The 12,160-nt window shown below is 39.4% G+C and overlaps 1 long non-coding RNA gene across 3 annotated transcripts in view; it reads left to right on the top strand.

The window, feature by feature from the left end:
- Nucleotides 1–12,160, top strand: part of LOC138747208 (uncharacterized) — a 66,453-nt gene that overhangs the window by 38,170 nt on the left and 16,123 nt on the right. The window contains exon 3 of one of the 3 annotated variants that reach the window (XR_011347367.1): nucleotides 8,321–10,001. The exons of the other annotated variants lie outside the window; for them this stretch is intronic. This is a non-coding gene — a long non-coding RNA (uncharacterized lncRNA). Of the gene's footprint in view, nucleotides 1–8,320; nucleotides 10,002–12,160 lie in introns of those variants that run through there. 3 annotated transcript variants of the gene reach the window in all.

Raw genomic sequence — 12,160 nt, 5'->3', positions numbered from 1 at the left:
CAAGTTTATCATAATTGTATTATACATCTACAACCGGACTAAACAGTGTCTCTCCAGACCATGGTGCATGCAATAAAACACAGTACATAAATATCACATAAATAATCAATATAAATATTTGGGATGACTTCCATAATTACACTGTTGATCAGTCTCACGGCCTGTGAGAAGCTGATTTGGATGTTCCTCTACCACCTTCCCGAGGGCAGTGAGTTGCAAATACTGAACACTGGTTGGAAGGGGTCTTCTCTAATTCTTCCAGCCCTATTTGGACAATGCTCCCAGTAAATGTCATCTTTAGACAAAAGGGAGACCCCAGTGATCATTTCAGCTGTTTTATTGATCCTCTGGTTCGATGCTTTACAGCTTCCGTGCCACACAATGATGTAGCTAGGCAGAACACCCTCAATTCTGCTCCTGTAAAGAGTTGTCAGGATAGGGGCCCTCCTCAGCCTACTTAGGAAGTATAGGCACTGCTTAAAAAAAGAGTTGTGAGTCCAGGATAGGTCATCCTTTATATGCACGCCTAGGAACTTTGTGATCTCCCCTCTCTCCATGACAGAACCGTAGATGTATAGTAGAGAATAGGTGACATTCGATCTCCTGGTCCATAATCATCACCTTTGACTTGTCCACATTGAGACTTGGGTTGTTGCTATCCCCCTATTTTACAAGTTTCCAAACTCCTCTCTGTAATGCAACTCATCTTTGTTGCCAACTACTGTTGCATGATTCGCAAACTTGATAATTCTCTGAAACGGAATCTGGAGGTGCAGACGCGAGTCAGCATTGTGAACAGTATCAGGCTGAGTCCACAGCCCTGAGGTGTGCTAGTGCTCAGTGTGATGAGATTTGAGGTTTCGCAGCCAACCTGAAAAGACCGTGGTCTTTCCATCAAGTCCAGAATCCAGGCGCAGATCAATAGATTCAAAGATGATTTTTTTATAAAATAATGAAAATCGGGAGCATATTATTTTAATGTAGATATAGAGAATGGAGATGGTCCTTTCGGTCCATGAGCTTTGTGTTGCCCAATTACAACCAATTGACCTGCAACTCCAGTAGGTTTTGAAGGGTGGGAGAAAACCAGAGTACCCGGAGGAAACCCACGCTGATACAGGGAGAATGTACAAACTCTTTACAGACAGTGTCTGATTTGAACCCCAGTCACTGGCGCTGTAACAGTGTTGTGTTAATGGCTACACTAACCATGCCAACCCCCCCAACCCCTGTCTCTGCCATTTATTTCATTTCATAATATAACTAAGGCCTTTACTTTCAGTAGTTTTTAAAAAAAATCTTCAACCTGAGGCTTTTGAAAGGGTTGCCCAGCAAAGTTCAGCAGGGATACAACCTTCCTTCCTGCACCCATCCCATGTCCACCCACCCTTCATTGTCACATTTCCCACATTAAAAATCCACCAACATGTGTCTGGTGTTTCTATTAAAAAAAATACTCCTCCAAAAGTAGTCAAATTGTACCTGTCTAAAATAATTCTCTTCCAATCCTCTATTAGTTTGCAGTTAATTGGAATGAGCTGTTAGAATTATTCAGAATCATTGCCTGTTCTTGTCAAACTGAAACCAAATGTTATTTCCAGCGGATGATGCAGACTCTCTAAGATACTAAATAAATTAGGCTTTTCATTCCAACCTCTCCAACATTGATTAAAGGACCAGGGTGTATTCATGTGCTCCATAACTTCATTAAGAAGCAAGATCTAAACTGTTCATGATCAATAAAATATATAGTCTTAAACCTTTCTCTTTATATGTAGAATAATAGACTATTACCCATTGACTGGCTAAAAAGGTAGATGCCACCTCCATTCCACTGGACACATTTAATAGGGGGTTCAATCTCCCCATCAGATTAGCACAAAATATTTCATATCACCTCTTGTGAACCCACCTTCAGCTGACAGTGCTTGGATGGGACTAAAAAGACAGCGATTATTTGGTACTGTGGCACCACCTACAGACACCAAATCATTTTACAAATCTGCCAAAACAATGAAAACATTGTTGAAAGATACACATTAAAGTCAAGAAACTTCTTTGATAAATCACTTCTTCATCATGCCTTCAATTGGCAGGAGATGCAAATCCTTACAGTGGTCTACGCTCCACAGCGAGGGGTAAGATCTATTGGGAATGATGAACCTTCTTCACTAGGGTGGACTTCCAGCGATAGGGACCAACAGAGCAGCATAGATTTAGGTGTTTATATACATGGAAACTCCAAAACGAGCAGACATTCCATTAAATTCTAGCCAGGATGTCGGATGGAGAATGAGACTTTAACCTGGAGAAGAGTGGTGTGAACATTGTACTGACTACCACATGAGGTACATGACATTCATGTTTTTAATGAAAGTCCCATTAAAAGACAAGAGAGAAGCACAGATTTCTCTCTCTCTCTCTCTCTTTTCTCCCTCTCTCTCTGTTTCATTTAAGAAGCAACCTCGTCAAGTCTTGTTGGAAATGGAGTAAAACTGGATGAAACCTCCCTCGACAACATCTACCTTTGGAAAATAATCACCAGATCACAATATCAAAAGATATGAGCAGAAAAAGGCCCGTTGATCCATCAAGTCTGCGCTGCCATTCTAATCATGACCTGATCCATCCTCCCACTCAGCCCCACACCCTGGCTTTCTTCCCATAACCCTTGATGCCCTGATTAATCAAGTATCTGTCAATCCCTGCCTTACCAACAACCTCACTTCCACAGCCACCTGTGGCAACAAGTTCCATAGACTCATGGCCTTCTGACAAAAGAAATTTTTTCCATCTCTGTTTTAAATTAATGCCCTTTTATCCTAAAGCTGTGACCTCTTGTCCCCTACCAAAGGAAACATCCTTGCCACATCTACTCTGTCCAACCATTCAAAATGCTTCTATGAGGTCCCCTCTCATCCTTCTGTACAGTCCAAGAGCTGACAAACATTCCTCATATGCTAACCCTTTCATTCCTGGTTTCATTCTGGTAAATATCTCTGAATCTCTCCAATGCCAGCAAGTCTTTTTTCATATAAGGCACCCAAAACTGTACACTGTACTCCCAGTGAGGTATCATGAGTGCTTTATAGAGTCAACTAGGTTTTTACTCCAAACAATAATCTCTTCCAGTAAAGACAACAATTATTGTTAAGAACGTGAAGCTTCAACTGAGTATCACTTTATAGAGGGGGTTATTCTGAAAGATAAAATGTTACAAATTTGAAATATTCCACAGAAAATTAAGCTCGAGCATTCTGGGAATGTGTGGCACCAGACATGGAGAAAGTAGATTGAAACTCTGTAGCTCTCTAAAGACATTGATATTTCCAAGTCAAGTTTATCTTCATCTGATTGCACAAGTACAACTCAGTTGTGGTTGACAATTTGCTTGACAAGCACCTTAATTGCCATGAGTGAGATTAGGAATAATATTGTCGTGCATTGTTTTTGCACCACAAAATCTGAATTTTTCTTAAAGTAACAGATGCATTAATTTTGTTAAGATTCCAACTTAATGGGAACCTTTACAAGTGGGGAGAGGCTTTTATGCTCCCACTATTTAATGCGAGTTGCTACTTATTCCTCCCAGTTGGTACTGGCTGGAATTGTGATGAGCCATTAAAAAAGTTGATATATTTTACTCACTGTGCTGTTTTGGATGCAAAATAAATAGCATTTTCTTTACCAGATGAAGTTGTTGAGAGATAAAGGCAAATTAATTTGGCTGCTGGAAATAAGAACTGAAAATGTTGGAATAACCCAGCATTACAGATAGTCGATGTGGAGAGAAAAAAAAAGGGACACAGAACAAGGAACATTACAGCATAGTACAGGCCCTTAAGCCCGATGTTGTTCCAACCCATATATACCTACCAAAAAAAAAATCTCTCCCTACCTTATAACCCTCTTTTTCTTTCATCCGTGTGCCTGGCTAAGTGTCCCTTAAATGCCCCTATTGTTGCAGCCTCCACCACCACCCCTGGCAATGCATTCCAGGTACCCAAAACTTCCCCTATGTCTCCTCTAAACTTTCCTCCATTCACTTTGTACATTTATCTTCTGTTGTCCGCTGCTTGTTCCATGAGAAAAAGGTGCTGGCTGTCTATCTTATCTTTGCCTCTCATAATCTTGTAGACTTCTATTAAGTCATCTCTTTGTTCCAAAGAGAAACACCACCACCCCCCCACCCCCTGCTCTGCTAACCTTGCCTCTTAACATTTTCCAAATCCAGGCAACGTCCTGGTATATCTCCTCTGCACCCTCTCAATCTTTCCTGTAACAAAGTGACCAGAACTGAACATAATATTCTAAGTGTGGTCTCACCAGAGATTTATAGAGCTGCGACGTTTCCTCACAACCTGTACCTTCTCTATGGGGATGCAAAAGGAGGAAATGGTGACGGAAGGAAAGCAGTAAGTAGGGGCCAAATGGGGCAGCTATAAGAAAATCTACCTAATTCTGCACCTCAAATGGATGTTGCAGCATTTATTTAGGCTGACTCTGTGCTTTGAGGTCAAAGCTTCAGACCTCCAAAGAAGAATTTAACCAACGTTGGTTTTGCCTTGTTACAGATACTAGGTCGAACATTCATTTGCAATTGTACAATTTAGAGAGAAAGTTGGAGAGTTAGTCAAATGTATTACCAGAGGATTAAAAGTAAATTAGTTGCCTGCTCTCTCTGACTCTGCAAGGGAGATGCCTGCATTTCAGGAAGATCCACAAATAACATCATAATGAAGAAGCATCTTTATAAAAACAAATCTTGTTCGAAACATTGTGCTACTTCACCGTGTAAGGTCATATTATCAGTTAACGATTGTAATAATTCACAAAAGTGAAAAAATATTGGAGCCCCATCAATGTATTAGCCAGGAATGTCAACTCTTTATCACTGCTTTCTGCTGTTATCTCTTATTTCCAATGTTTGAAAACCTTGTTTTAGTTCTACTACCATATCATTGATCATGTCTCAACCCATTCTGCAAACATTGCATTTATGTGCCACGAATTTAAACCAGATAGCAATGAGTAAAACTTAGTGTTCAGTAATCTCTTCTTCTGTACCCTTCTAATCTTCTCCCCCTCCCCATATTCATTCCCTTTCTCCCACTCATCCACCAACTCATTTTCATCCCCTTCCATTCCCATCTCCCTTCTGCATTCTACTTCCCCCGCCCTCCCTTCTCAGCTCCATCTGCCCTCTCTTTATATCACCTTCTCTCTTATCAGATTCCAGTACTGTCAGCCTTTGTCTTCACATCACACATTCCACTTTGTATGGATCATCTTCTCTGCATGAATCTTTTGTTTTTTCTCTTGCCTTTCTCTAGCATTTGCCTTTGTTCATCATGTTCCACCTCTACCTGGTACACCAGTCATGTGAGGCTCTTGCCCCATCCATCCCACCCTGTCCTCTTTACTCTACCTTGTCTATGACATTTCCTCATTCTTGAAATGCTGACCATTCTTTTTCTCCCAGGAACGGTGTTTGACCTACTGAGTTCCTCCAGCAGAGTTCATTGTGCTCAAAGTTCCAGCATCTGCCATCTCCTATGTGGTCTTCAGTTCCAAGATTCTTGCTAAAAGCTGCAGCAATCATCAGTGAGGGTTCACTGGCTGGGTTTTCACCTGGGACCCAGAAATGATTAGCAGAGCTCCAGGCAGCTAAAGTCATCTCTATAACCAAGCAATCTTTTGGCACACTTGGAATGGAATGAACATTGGAGTCTAGTTATGCAGCAGTTGTCTTCAGGTTAGATTATATTTATCAGATTGAATTGGGCATTATATGGTCCATAGCTGTAACATATTCATTTCTACCTGTCAGGAAATGCTGTGATTGATAGATCTGCGGTTTCTGTAGCCACTCAAGGAAGAACAGTTAGTTCTCTCAGTTTCTTGGTCAGGATTCAGTTATTTATCACGTTACTACTTGTGAGATTTTGCTGGAGTGGAACGTCTGCTGACTTGGTCTAAATAACAATCACAATACTTCAATTATGTGTAGCGGTTTGATGCACTTGAGAATGTGGCCAGATGCAAAATATTCATCACCTCCACAACTGGCAAGAACAGTTATAATTTCAAATGATCCTCCAGTTGATTTTTCATGTTTATAGCACATTCGTTTCCATAGGTCAACTCTTATTCTCCATGTTGAAAGTCATAATTTTGCAATGTTCAGTTAATAAGTGCTATATTCCCAGCTTCAATTGAGTGTTAACAGGCTAGCCTTTTATCATTGAATTGCTGTCAGCAAGTATATAATTCATATTTATCTCTTGAGGTAGAAGATAGATTTTTATTTGTTTGAGTCGGATCTCAGCTAATGTATTTATAAATAGAACTAAATCAATCAAACAGATGAGGCATTGAACAGCACCATATGCATTAAAACAATGTCAATATTTCAAAAGTACCAACTTCCCTGCAAAGTATCTTGGAAGCTCACAACGTCGTGGAATGTGCCACATATAGAGAAGCTTTATTTTAATGCTGGAAGATAGAGGAACATACATCGCCGACAACATCGGAGCAGCCCCATCCACCCACAACGAACATAGAGGAACATACATCGACGACAACCTCGGGGCGGCCCCATCCACCCACAATGAACTCATCAATTTCACGGCCAATTTCCACCCTGACCTCAAACTCACCTGGTCTAACTCCGATGACACCCTCCCTTTTCTGGATCTCTCTGTCTCCATCTCAGGAGACAGACTCTCCACTGACATTTATTTAAAACCCGCTAACTCCCACAACTGCCTTGACTACACGTTCTCACACCCTGTCCCCTGCAAGGACTCCATCCTCTTCTCTCAATTTCTCCATCTCCGTCGCATCTGCTCCCAAGGTGAGGGCTTCCAGTCCAGAGCCTCTGAAATGTCTGCCTTCTTTCACAAACGTGGCTTCCACTCCACCACTATTAACTCAGACCTCACCCTCATCTTCCCTAGACCCCCACCCCTAAAAATAATAAACACAGAATCCCCCTCATCCTCACCTACCACCCCACCAGTCTCTGCATACAACATATTAACCACCAGCATTTCCAGTACTTACTACAGAACATCATCACCAGACACATTTTTACTTCTCCTCCCCTCTCAACCTTCCATGTCTCCCATGTGCACTCTTTCCTGCCCACCTGTCAGCACCCCCCCCTCCCCCCCATCCCCGGCATCTTCCACTGTGGTCATAGGAGGAGTAATGCCTGCACCCACACCTCCTATCTCACCACAGTCTGAGGACTCAAACAGACCTTTCAGGTGAAGCAACACTTCACCTGAACCTCCAAAAAAACGTTTACTGCATCCGGTTCACTCTCTGTGGCTAGTCGCAAATTAGGAGATCGCTTTGCCCAGCACCTCCTCTCCGCCCACAACAAAAGTGACCTCCCCGTGGCCAACCATTCCAATTCTGAGTCACCCTCTCAACCTCACATATCTGTCCATGGCCTTTCACACTACCTCACCCTGACCACCCACAGATTGGAGGAATAATACCTCATTTTTTTCATCTGGGCACCCTCCAATCCCAGGGGATGAACATTGAGTTCACTGCATTCCACTAATCAGCTTGCCTTTTCCCCTCTCCCCCCACCACCTTAACTAGTTATTCCAATTCCTCCTTCCTTTCTCTCTCCACCTAGCCTAGACTCCTCCCCCCTCCCCTCCACCTATCATCTCCCACCCTCACTGCCTCCCCTCCCCTTCCCCCTCTTGTTCGGACATCTCTCATGTTCCCCCAAACCTAGATGAAGGGCTCAAGCCAAAAATGTTGGTGATGTATCTTCACCTTTGCTACATAAAGGAACAGTTTGACCTGCTGAGTTTCTCCAGCATTTGTGTATGTTTTTATTTCACTTAACCATGGTGTCAACAGAATCCTGAGTTTTACCCCTAGAACATTGTTTGTTCCGACAATGATGATAAATTAAACTAATCCCATCACCCTGCATATTTCTATATCTGATCAGCTGGTTGAGTGGTGTCACACCAACATCCTTGTACTCAATGTAAACCAAACTAAAGAACCGATTGTGGAACAGGAAACCAGGAGAACACGGACAGGCTAAGGAGATCATTCTTTTTGCAGATTTTGAAACAAAATCGTTCTTTGTAATAAAAATAGCATTCTTGTTATTTTTAAAGACAAAATCACATCAATATTTCAAAAGACGGGGGGGCGTGGCAAGTTGGCGTAGGGAGCGGATGTGCATTCCCGGTCTCCCCCAGGCAGTTATATAAATACCCGTTTTAAGAATATTTCTTTTCTGTTAAAAGTCTTTGTTTTGTTTATCAATTGTTTTTAGTTTAAAATGGCAACAAAGATTAAGGAAAATAGAGTTCAAATACAGAACAAAACTACACTCTCCGACTTTGGAAGAAACTCGGCCTACTTGCCCAGACAGAACCACGGAGTCAAGGCTGGAATTTTCTTAAGAACGGAGCTTATTAATTGGACTGTCGAATAAGCTGGCCTTGGACACCTCTCTGAAAGATGTTTAAAATGGCAACAAAGATTAAGGAAAATAGAGTTCAAATACAGAACAAAACTACACTCTCCGACTTTGGAAGAAACTCGGCCTACTTGCCCAGACAGAACCACGGAGTCAAGGCTGGAATTTTCTTAAGAACGGAGCTTATTAATTGGACTGTCGAATAAGCTGGCCTTGGACACCTCTCTGAAAGATGTTTAAAATGGCAACAAAGATTAAGGAAAATAGAGTTCAAATACAGAACAAAACTACACTCTCCGACTTTGGAAGAAACTCGGCCTACTTGCCCAGACAGAACCACGGAGTCAAGGCTGGAATTTTCTTAAGAACGGAGCTCATTAATTGGACTGTCGGATAAGCTGGCCTTGGACACCAAGATGGTGATGAATATAGATTTGAAATGTTTTATGAAGATAAATTGCAGTAATTGGCATTGGTTGCCCGTGAGTTTTAAAAATCCAGATATCATTAAAGTTTATTAGTGATTTTTTTTGGATGGAATATCGGAAGGATGAACTTATTATCTATAAATACAGAACAAAATTACATTCTTTGACTTTGGAAGAAATTTGACCTATTTGCCCAGACAGAGCCGGAGTTGGTGCTGGAATTTTCTCAAGAACAGAACTTATTAAAGTTGATTTCGGACTCCTTTTTGAAAGATGGCGACGAATGTTGATTTGAAATATTTGAAATATTTTCTGAAGATAAACATATATATGGAACTCCTTGACTTGCAATAAGGTTTATTAGTGATTTTTTTTTGGATGGAATATTGGAAGAGTGAATTTATTATCTGTGAGTATGCATACATTGCAAACAGATTTTAATAGTTTTGAAAAGGTTTTTTTTTAAACTAAACAACAAGATCAGTTTAATATTGAGAAAATTGGAAAAAACGGAAACTTTATTATTAAATTTGGAAATTCAGTAGAAAGAAACTATGAACAAGATTGATGATTTATAAAATTAAAGTCGAAGGAGCAATGTCCAAGAAGAGTTAAAAATTTTGAATAAGTTTTTCTTGAAAATAAACAATAATTTCAACTTAACATTGAGAAGATTGACAAAGTGGAAAATTTGGTATTAAATTGGGAAACACAGAAGAAAGAACTTATGAATAACATTGATGCTTTAGAAGATCAAGACCGAAGGAATTATGTTCAAGAAAATTTTAAAAGATTTGAAAAAAAAACTTTTTTTGAAAGTAAGCTACAAATTCAACTTGAGACTGAGAAGAATGGAAGATTCGGTGTTGAACTGGGATGTTCAGAGGTGTTTTAATTCAGTGGATGAAATTCAGGAAGACTTGAAAAAAAAATTTAAAAAAAAACTTTTATTGATTGTAAACAATGTTTAACTCAGTGTTGGGAGGGTGGAAAGGGTGCAAAATTTAATATCAAGTTTGGATTTTCAAAAAAAAGAGTTTATGAATAAGATTGGTTAAATTGATGGACCGGGGTTTTATGGATATAAGAAATGATGATTTTTTGGTTTATATGTGTATTTTGTCTGCCTGGGGGGGTGGGGAGGGAGTGGTACTCCTGCTCCCGAAAGTCATATGCCACTTGTGGTTTATACCACACCCATTTGGGTTTTTGGGAATTAACCACCACAAGGTGGTTTCCTAAGGGGTTAGGGGAGGTGGGGGGGGGGGGGGGGTGAAAATTTGAAAATTATTTAGTATCTATTATGTAATATTATACTAAGTTAATTTGAAATGAATGTGTGGAGATACTATAAATAAATTTCAAAAAAAAAATATTTCAAAAGACAATTCTTTTTGAAACTTCAAACTGACAGTAGGATTTTCCCCACTTAACTTTGATCAGCAGCCAGATAAGTTGTTTGGCACCAGATGTGAACTGACAATCAACGACTTCTAGGTCTGACCCTAGATTAGAATTTTCTGGGTATACCAATCATAGAACCTTTTGAAAATATAAGAGTATTGAGTTTTTTTTTGATAAGTGAGCAGATTGTTAACAAAGATATTCTGCTTCTTGTTGCTGTTCACCCTATTCTAACAGTAAAAAGTTGATGCAGAGGCCACGTGTTTTTGTCCAGTGAAAGCTAACAATACCATAGGCATAAATAGGCTTCAAGAGATGAGAAATTGAGATTTAACTATTGCAGCACCCATTTGAAATTAAATTTGAAGCAAAAGAATAAGGAGCAGATGAGGTAAAACACTCTCTTGATTACCTGCTTCCGATTTTGAGTTTAAGACCAATTTTACTTCAAAAACTTTAAAAGATATTTTTAAAAATATATTCGCATGGATCAATAACTTGAAGAAAGGCTATACATATTAATTCTTAATTTTGGTCAGCCTGAAAAAAAGTAGGGTGCAAAGAAATTTCAACATAATTTTGACCCATCTTGATAATCATTAAATTTAATCATAAAAAGAGAAGTGGGAACAGAACATGGTAAGTAAATGAGGATAATAAGCCAGTCCCAGAAGAGACTCTCATATGTAACCAATTTTATAGTAAATTATAGTTTGAATTGTTAGATAATGCCTCTTCTTAAATATAATCTCATCTGTATCTGATTTGTATCTCAATCCAAGGTTACAGGCAATAGGTTACTTTAAATGTATCAAAATTATCTTTGCCATCAGATCTACTTAAAAGTTTTGTAATCGTGGTAAATGAGGTAGGCAGTAAAGCATAGGAAGAACTGGGAACAATATTTGGATAAAAATGGTAGAGAGAAAGGGAAATTGAAAGTTAGCATCATGTTATCAGTGATAAAAAATTCATTGTTATTTTAAAATCACTATTAATAAAAATATTTTCATTTATTACTAGCGTATAATGAGGTTAAACACATGTACTATTAAAAATACACTGTATTCATTTTGAGATACAGTCTCTGATGCCGGTTTCTAAATTTTAATTGCTTTCAGTCTATTCTCTCAGTGACCTCCTGTGAGCTGCATTACTTCCACATTCAGTAGGTTTTATTGCCAAAACTTGTGCGGGATTCAAATAATTGTCATGAGAGTATTGTCTGAAAATCTTCCTTCCGCAGCTGTAGGTAAAATAAATTGCATAAATAAATCTATGTATAAATTAAGTCATGACACAGGAGAAAAAAGATGATAAATCTAACAGGATCGATCAGTAGTCAGGTGCCTGCTTGCTTTTTTGCTCATGCCTTGATCAGGGGCTCAAGTCCAAAGCATTGATTCTATATCTTTGTCTTTGCTGTATAAAGTACGGTGTTTGACCTGCTGAGTTTATCCAGTTTTGTTTAAATTTTTTACGTTTAATTTTAAAAAAATTTAGACATAACAGGTCAATTTTGCCCCACGAATCTGTGCCGCCAAATTTACACCCCATTAACCTTCACCCCTGATATATTTTGAAAGGTGGGAGTAAACTGGAGCCCCTGGAGCAAACCTATGCAGACAGGGGGAGAACGTACAAACTCCTTACAGACGGTACAGGATTTAAACCCAGGTTGATTCCCAATTGCTGGCACCGTAAAGGTGTGCTAACCACTATACCAAAAGTGCTGCCAGTATTTTTTTTGTACTTCAATCATGGCATCTGCAGACTTTTGGGTTTTACAACAATTATTTTAAAATCTGCTTATGCCAATTAATTAAAATAACATACATTTATACATTCTCCCGATGACTGT

The sequence above is a fragment of the Narcine bancroftii genome, chromosome 12 (assembly GCF_036971445.1).
Source record: "Narcine bancroftii isolate sNarBan1 chromosome 12, sNarBan1.hap1, whole genome shotgun sequence".
Classification (NCBI taxonomy): domain Eukaryota; kingdom Metazoa; phylum Chordata; class Chondrichthyes; order Torpediniformes; family Narcinidae; genus Narcine; species Narcine bancroftii.
The sequence above is the reverse complement of the archived record's forward strand: the minus strand, read 5'-3'. Positions and strand labels throughout refer to the sequence as shown.